The sequence below is a fragment of the Lutra lutra genome, chromosome 5 (genome assembly GCF_902655055.1).
Source record: "Lutra lutra chromosome 5, mLutLut1.2, whole genome shotgun sequence".
NCBI classification, from domain to species: Eukaryota; Metazoa; Chordata; class Mammalia; order Carnivora; family Mustelidae; genus Lutra; species Lutra lutra.
Window position 1 is genome coordinate 120796188 of NC_062282.1, and position 7892 is coordinate 120804079.

The 7892-nt window shown below is 46.6% G+C and overlaps 1 long non-coding RNA gene across 2 annotated transcripts; it reads left to right on the forward strand.

Moving 5' to 3' along the window:
- Positions 1-223: 223 nt before the first annotated feature.
- On the forward strand, positions 224-6777 carry LOC125101101 (uncharacterized). Of its 2 annotated transcripts, none has more exons than XR_007127767.1 (4): positions 224-426; positions 1221-1297; positions 1401-1498; positions 1896-6777. It is a non-coding gene; the product is annotated as an uncharacterized LOC125101101 (long non-coding RNA). The 2 variants fall into 2 exon arrangements; XR_007127768.1 differs by having other exon boundaries at positions 1401-1480.
- The last annotated feature ends 1115 nt before the right edge of the window (positions 6778-7892 follow it).

Genomic DNA, 7892 nt, shown 5'->3' on the forward strand with positions numbered 1-7892 from the left:
TAGCACTGCTTTTAGTAGACGTGAACTTGGGCCCCATAGGACGCTTTTGATGAACATGTCACTTGGGTTAGCCGGGCAGGTCAAACCACCTCACAGAAATCTCCAAGTGTATAATTGCCCAGAATTTTTATCGGAGGGCAAAAGACTGCACAGATAATATCCCTTTACCATTTCTCCAACAAGCACATGCCAGAATTAATAAAATATTTGTTTTGCTGTGAAACCGATAACCATACGTTCACTGTATCTGCAGAACCCTGGGGTCGACCAGCACCTTCTCACACACTGGGTCGCATGACCTGATGCCAGTTCAGCATGGAAGTCATTAATGCCACTTGAGAGTGAGAAGCTTTGGCCTATGTGAAGTTCTGGGAGATGACGCTGCCGAAGGCTGCCCTTCCTGGCCGTCACACAGCTTCCCTGCTGGTATGTGGCAGAACAGGACGCTGAAGGCAGGACAGTGTTTTCCTCATCCACCCCAGCTGCCTAAGAATGGGGGAGGCCACCTTTCACACCCTGTCATCCCAGCCCAAGACATGGGTGACAGCCCCAGCCTGTGGGCCCCCAAAAGGCACAGAGAGCCTTGTTTGTTTTGGCCCTGGGAGTCCGGGTCTGTCCTCTGACCTCTGATCTAGAACTATTTGTTCCAGCCATTCTTGGTCTGTCATCCTGGCTCAAAACAAAATGAACGAAAGTTCTTTCTTCAGGCCCTGCTTGGGTAGTCCAGGGGTCAGTGAAAATGACTGGTGTGGTCATGTGGTTGATGAGTCATTTTGGCCTTGAAATAACAAGTAAAATATACTATAGTTCACTGCCTAGTATGGCACTAACAGCTGGGAAGCAGTAAACATTGGCAACATAGTCTTTGGGCCAGACACATTTGGGCTTGAGTCCTATCTTTACACCTGATTTGGGTAAACTTAGGCCACTTAAACTCTCTGGGCCTCAGTTTCCTCATGTGTAAAGCAGGCTAAGCCTAGCGCTTATCTTCTAGAGTAGTTGTGAGGATTACAGAAGAAAAGAACAGGTAAAGTACTTATCCTACTGCCTGACATAAGGAAGCCCTCGCCATACTATTGTTTATATTATTCAGTCACCAGGAAAATCCAGAAGACTCAGTCTGTTGGGTCACTCCCTGGTGTTTCTAGGACTGTTGGTAGACACTGCTATCTTGCTAAACAGTGGCTTCTTCATGAAACATCTTTACTTTTGTCTTTCAGGCCTCCTGCTTCAACAAATATCCACGGCTTTAGGTCAGGAACCTCTGAGGGAAAGTCACCTCATAATTGTGACATATGTGAGTATATCTCTGACAAAGACCCACACGCACAGGTTTTCTGACACACCCGTTACAGCCTGTTGGAGGTGGCTGAGTTTTGACTTCAGATTTTTTCACACAGCTGGCTGGAGTTTACTTCCCCTTGGGGTGTGCTCTGGATCTCCTCCACAGTGATGGCCGGTGCCACCTGGCTGAGGGATTGTGAGTCTTTGCCTCCATGTGGGTGAAGTTGCTTGAGAGGGGGGAAAACTCATTCGTTTGCTGTCATCCTCACACGTGATGAGGTTATGAGTAATTCTTCTAGAGCAGAACCAGGGTGAGAGGGTTTTATCCCCTGCACAGAGTAGTAGGAGATTCATTGAGATAATTTATGTGAGAGTAGCTGCCCTCTGTAGAGCTCCTCACAGATCCAATACGGAGGATGAGGAGGATACACCTTACCAACCTTTAAGAGATCACCTCTGGACCCACCCAAATGCACAACCACACTATACCTTGACACACAGGCGTGTGCACACACACCACGTCTATAGTCGAGAAAGGATCGCGTGTGCCCCTGAGGGTGGGTTGGGATCAAGAGTGCGTATTTCTGCTAGTGTTTTTGTTCTCCTTCCAGTCAGGTCCGGTCGTTGCCTCAAAGCAAACAGGGCACCCATAGGGACTCCGGGGAGTCCGCGGTCAGCTCGGGTGCGGCTCTTCCGGGTGGCGTCCAGCAGGTGGCGCTGCACCCCGCGCGATCCCGGCCGGTCGGCCCACGCTCTCGGGGAGGCACCCCAGTTACTGGGAAGTCGGGAAGTAGGTTTTCACGCACCCTAAGCTGCAGCCGTGGCGAATGCAAGTGATGACACACCGGCTTGACGAGGGCCTTTGTCAGAGGCACGGGGGATCTGGCGTCACCGCGAAATGGAAAACAAAGTGCTTCTGCTTGCCTGGCCAGAGTTTGCTTTGCTCACCATTGGTTCTGGGGCATTTACAGGCAGAATGAGTTCATGTGAAATTTCAGGACCTCGCCATGACTCAGGTTCACTTTCTGTAAACCAGTCAGCATTGACCCTTTCCCCCTCGCTTTGGACATTGACTCAGACTTTTAGGGGACCAGTTGTATTTGTGCTCGCCGAAGTTATTTGAGTATTTCATAAGCACATCTATTTTTTCCAAGGGCACTTTTTTTTTTTTTAAAACCCAACTTGGGACAGATTTGTATTTTGAGATTTTTGTCACTCTTAGCTCCAAAAATAGGTCTGCCTTGTCTATTATTTATGTGTTCAGAAGTATGCTGTTTAGAAATTCAAGTGAAAACTGTAAAACATTATTCTGGCAGGAGGCCCAGGATGGGATTGTTCTTGGAGACCGTGAGTTGGTCAGAGCAGGAGCTGGAAATGTGGGTGAGGGGAAATGAACTGAGGGGAATCTGCCCAGAGTTTTGGTTTTTTGGGGGTTTTTTTGTTTGTTTTTTGTTTTCTGCACCTAGGAAAAAAATGTAGATGACTAGAGTTTATCTGTTCTGAGGATTATGGCAGAATTTTGGTGTTGGGGAAGAGACACAAGATGGTGTTAGAATTGGAGAGAAAACAGACCTGGAAAGTTCTGAAAGGTTTGAGCCTGACCAGGGAGCCTGAACGATAGCCTGGATTTGCAACAGAAGCACCTGAAGAGAATTAACTTGACTGGACTTGGGAGGGAGGAGACACAGGCCTGGAAAGCTTTTCACCTGCAGGAGGGGGATGGGAGCAGCTTCTGGCCTGGACATGAAGGTAAGCAGGGTAGGCAGGGTAGCGTCTGGACCACACAAAGCTGACTTTGTCACCTGACTCTCCCCAGCATGTTGCTCTGACTCTTCTCCCACATTTAGAGGGAAATAGATGCCAGAGAAGATACCCACGTCCTCATTCCAGTTTCAGCTAGTTGTTCTTCCGGGATTTTTCCTACCCGCGTCCAATCCCCTTTCCCACCTTGTGTAATCTCAAATCTCATTGTTCCCTCAAAGTTCTCCTACAGAAACCTCTATGCCTCGTTAATTTTTGTGTGTGTGCTTTTAATTGGGCTTTGTTTCTGGCTTTTGATGTTTGGTTCTTGAAGGTTTTTACTGAAAAAAAAAATGATCTTTGGGGGCTGGAGAAGTTAGGAAATACATGGTTTCTCTTGATTGCCTTTTTCCTTCCAGGGCTCACTGGTGGGGGATAGGGCGGGGGGGGGGGTCTCCAGCTGTCCCAGGGTTTCTGGCTTTAGTGGAATTGGGTGGGGGCCCACGGGAGTGAGGGGCGTGATGCAAGCACTGAGCACTTTCCAGGCACAGGAACAGGGACATTTCAGGTGAGTAAGCACACAAAAGCTTGAACACCTTGAAAACCAAGTCCAGCAGAGTTTAGCTTAGTCTAAATAAACTCACCCCTATCCTTACCCCTTAGGGCACACGGGAAGAATGATGCTTGTGTGTGTAATATATTCTCATGGATGCATGCAATATTATGAGTAATTCTTGGCTTGTGTTGTAAATTCTCTCCTGTTCTTGCTCACTCAGAGAAATGTACGGAAATTGAAGAAAATGAAAGAATTCGGAGTCTTTATTAGCGTGTGTGTGTACGCATGCGCGCGTGTTTTATGCGAGAGAGGAAACAAATGCAAAAGGAAACTTTGCTAAGAGATTATGATTGATCCTGAGTTATGAGGGTAGTAGATATGAATAAAGCCAGAAAACAAGAGTTCTTCACTCAAAGAACCATGCGCTGGTCTGGCATTTTTAATATGTGACCTTTGTAGAATAAAATAGGTAAGGTGAATTCACATCACTTTGGAGATGGTGAAACTAAGACTCAGAGAGGGCTTATGTGAATTTTTTAAGATCACGGGATATCACAGGTACAGTGAAGTACCCAGCTTCCAGTTCATGCCTTTAAACACCTCTTCCCCTCTGTGAGGTGAGTGGGGAAGACCAGGAGCAAATCTGATATGTGCTCATTCCATTTTCAGAGGGGCTGAGCTCAGGTGTCTCCCACCAGTCAAGAGGGCTTGCTGAGACCATGGCTACATCCCCTGATGCTCAGGTGAGTGTTCTCTCAATCCTATTACCCGAGGAAGCCACCATCTGTGAAACACGCAGGCTGAGAGGCTGGCGAGAATGTCGTTCGGTAGTCCCAGGTTGACAGCTTTGGTTTTGTGTAAATGGGGAGGTGTGTGGCCTGTTGGCTGGGGTTTTATCACTCACCCCCTTTGACTTCCTGAGAATTGTTTGTGTTGCGGAGATTTCCTGTCTGTATTTTTAGTGTCTGATTCTCCACGGTTGCTCAAGATCCGTGGCCATATTCTACTGACTCACCAGAGGCCCTGATGCCCCTCATCAAACCGAGGGCCGCTGCGTGGAAAGCACTCTGTGTGGAAAGCCCAGGGCTTGTCCCACAGCTTGCCTTAAGGGTTCCAGCTGATTTTTCACAACAGGGTTTGCTGATAGCTTCCCTTTCAGGATTACAGTTTCGTTGGTTCGCTTTCTCAATGCTGAATCAGAGAAAGGACATGTTCTGGGGGTGGAGCAAAAGGGAATGGGTGCAGTGAGTGGCCACACAGCCTTTTTTTTCTGTGTCCCCGCTCTTTGTGGATGCTTTTCTGCCATCTGGGCTTCCCAAAGCCCTGCGTCTGTGGGCAAGGCTGCGCAGGGAAGGAGCTGAGTCACAGCTTTGCTTCTCTATAATTACACGTTTTATCACCTCATCTGACATAGACGGGGTGTTGGTTGGAAATGAAATACACATTAGGAATAAGCTCTTTAGAAATAGAAGGGAAAAAAAAAAAAGTGAAAAACCCGGCTTTCACAATGTGAAGGCTTTTCTCCAGTAGCTAAGGTCATGAAGAGACAGAACAGTCATTTCTCCTTCTCACCCATACAGTCAGGAAAATGAAAACCTCAAAATAAACAACACTGTAAATTTCCCCTCAAACCCTCTCCTCGTCATTTTGTTTCGTGTCCTCGTTGTGCATGTCTGGCTAACACACCATGCCAGGTGCTCCCCACCCCATCTTTTCTCCCATCTTCTTTGCTATCGTGTCTCTCAAGACCTTATTCAAAACCACCTTCAGTATGAAATCCTGTCTCCCTAGGAGACATTATTTCATGGTATGTTATTGTGCTTCCGAAACCTGAGGATGGCTCTTGGGTCATTCTCTGTGTTCATCACATCACCAGCAGATTGGAAGTTCTTCCAGATGAGACGCAGTGCCTTCTGACGCCTTTTTTTCTCCTTGTGCTTCTTCCTTCCTCGGGATAGTCCACAGTATGAGTAGCATCCAATCTCAAGCCTCTTTTCCAACTTAGCCCAACCCAGCTCCCCCGCCTGCCAAGCTAAGAACAAACTCCCTTCCCAAATGCATGTGTAATCAGACCCCCAAAATAGCCAGGACATGCAAACTAATGAAGTTTCCAGTCCACCTCTACCCAAATATGACCTTGTTGATAGCATCTCCTTTTAGATGACAGATCTGGATGTTTCCATTGCTTGGTTGCTGTTTGCCACATGCTTCCTGGACAGGTTTCCAGGTAACCTTAATGGCTGTGCTTCTGGGGAAGGAGGAGTAGAAAATAATTCACCTCTTCAATAAGTGGTTGTAAAAATATAACAGCATTTAAAAGCTTTTAAAGAGCAGCTCTCTCCTTCCGGTGGCTCAGGCCCTGTTAGCTTTGTGCTAGGAGTCCCCATAATGCTTTGTGCTTGGCAACCTCTCAGTAGGACAGAAGGTAGATTTAAAGGTCAGGAGATTGATTTTTTTTTTTTTTTTTTTTTTTTTTTTTTTTGGTGGAGGGCTTTCCATGAGGGGTGTGGGAGAGGAATCACTCAGGGAAGCAGTGGTCAGTGAGGCTTACTTCTCCATCTGCTCCTCATTCGTGTGTGAGACTCAACAAGCTCCTTGTCCAACAAGTGAGAGTCCCAGACCACAGAGGGGAGCAGTTTATCCTAGAGGTCCCAGGGGAAGGGGGGACCTGGAAGGAAGAGGTAGGGACTGTCACTCCCTCTCCTCCCACTCACATTCCCATCAAAACTTGCAGGGCGAATGTCCCCAAATTGCATGTGTGTTTTGCTTTGATGTGGCCACACCGTGGCCACCCAGGCTTACTCTGGGGCAGCTGAATCCCATGGTTCAAACTAGGCCTGACTGTCCAATTTTGGAAACTGGGAGGCGTTTTCCCCGTCTGCCAGGCCTTGCAGTTTACCTTCCCTAGAGCATTGAGTAAGAAACTCATGTTTATAAAATCCCAAGCCCCATGATTTCGCCCTGCCAGGGCTGGAGAAGTGGTAGGCACATAATGTCAGTCAGACCCTGCAACTGCTGTCCCTTCGTTCCTGCCCAGCACAAAGTTACTGGGGGAAAAGTAGGGATACGTGGGGTGCAGGGATGTATTGGTTGTTTGAGCCCTGAAAATATAATTTAAAAATTGTCACCACCAATCAAGTCATGGGATCTTCTGCCTGTAATTTTCTTTTTTCTAAAATGATTTCTAAAAGCTATGTATAAATTAACTTTTAAAACCTACACTGTATTTTAAATGCTCTGGGTAATGGTTTTTTTCTTCCCCCCTAAGAATTCTTGTTGTGAGTCCTCTAAAAACATACACTATCCATGTATATATATATACATGTATATATACTTTTAATAAGTTTTTAAAAATCAAGACCTTAGTATTTGGCAGTATCTAACAGTTGCTAAATCAACTCCAGATCTTCTCTAGGTCATTTGTCCTTTGGTGTCACCTTGAGCAGAAAACCATTTTTGCATAGTAGCCACGTGTCCATCCGTGTTGACTCTCACAGACATACTGATGATGGGCTTTTCCACCATGACGTACAAAATGCTTCTCCTGGTTCAGAGAGAGCTTGGTTAGACAGCACCTCCTAGGTCTTAAAATTAAAAATATCAATGTCCATTTTATATAATGGGACCCAATTAAAATGTGCACTAAGTCCTTTGTAAGACATGAAAGGCGGGGGTCGTGCGATATTCTGTCTGTGAAGACATAACCATGTATATATTTTGGTGTCCATCAACTCCCTGAAAATGAAGATTCCAAGCCACCACCAAAATGTCATTTGGCTCTGAAGATGGAAAGTAGTGAGTTTCTACAATTTCCAGTTACTTGGGGGCATGCAAGGGTACAACGACAGGAGTGGAGAAGTTCATGTGAAGGCAGATTGAGGCTCACCACGTTCCACATTTCCAGTGGGGCTGAATTCTCTGAGTCATGTTGACTCTGGGTGGAAGATTCACGGAGGAGTGGGGCAGGGCAAAAACCTGTCTGTAGGACGCTAGGAAGTAGAGGCTGATGGTGACCCAAAGAGTCCCATGAGTCAAAAAAACTTTAAGATTCCTTCTCCAGCCCCTCTGCACATAATTCAAAATAGGCTATTCAGAGTCACGTCATAATTGTAAATAATTCTCCCATGGCAATTACCAGGTTGATTAAAATACATTTTAATTTTTCCTTTGTCCTTGAATTGCTGCCACAGTAAGCACGTGTTTGATCAGCCTCTTAGCTACCTTAGCACGCCAGCAAGGCTCGGGGGTACGGGGAAGGGCAGCTGTGGAGGTGGTCATTTGAGAGAATGACTAGAGGGTCATGTTCCTGCCA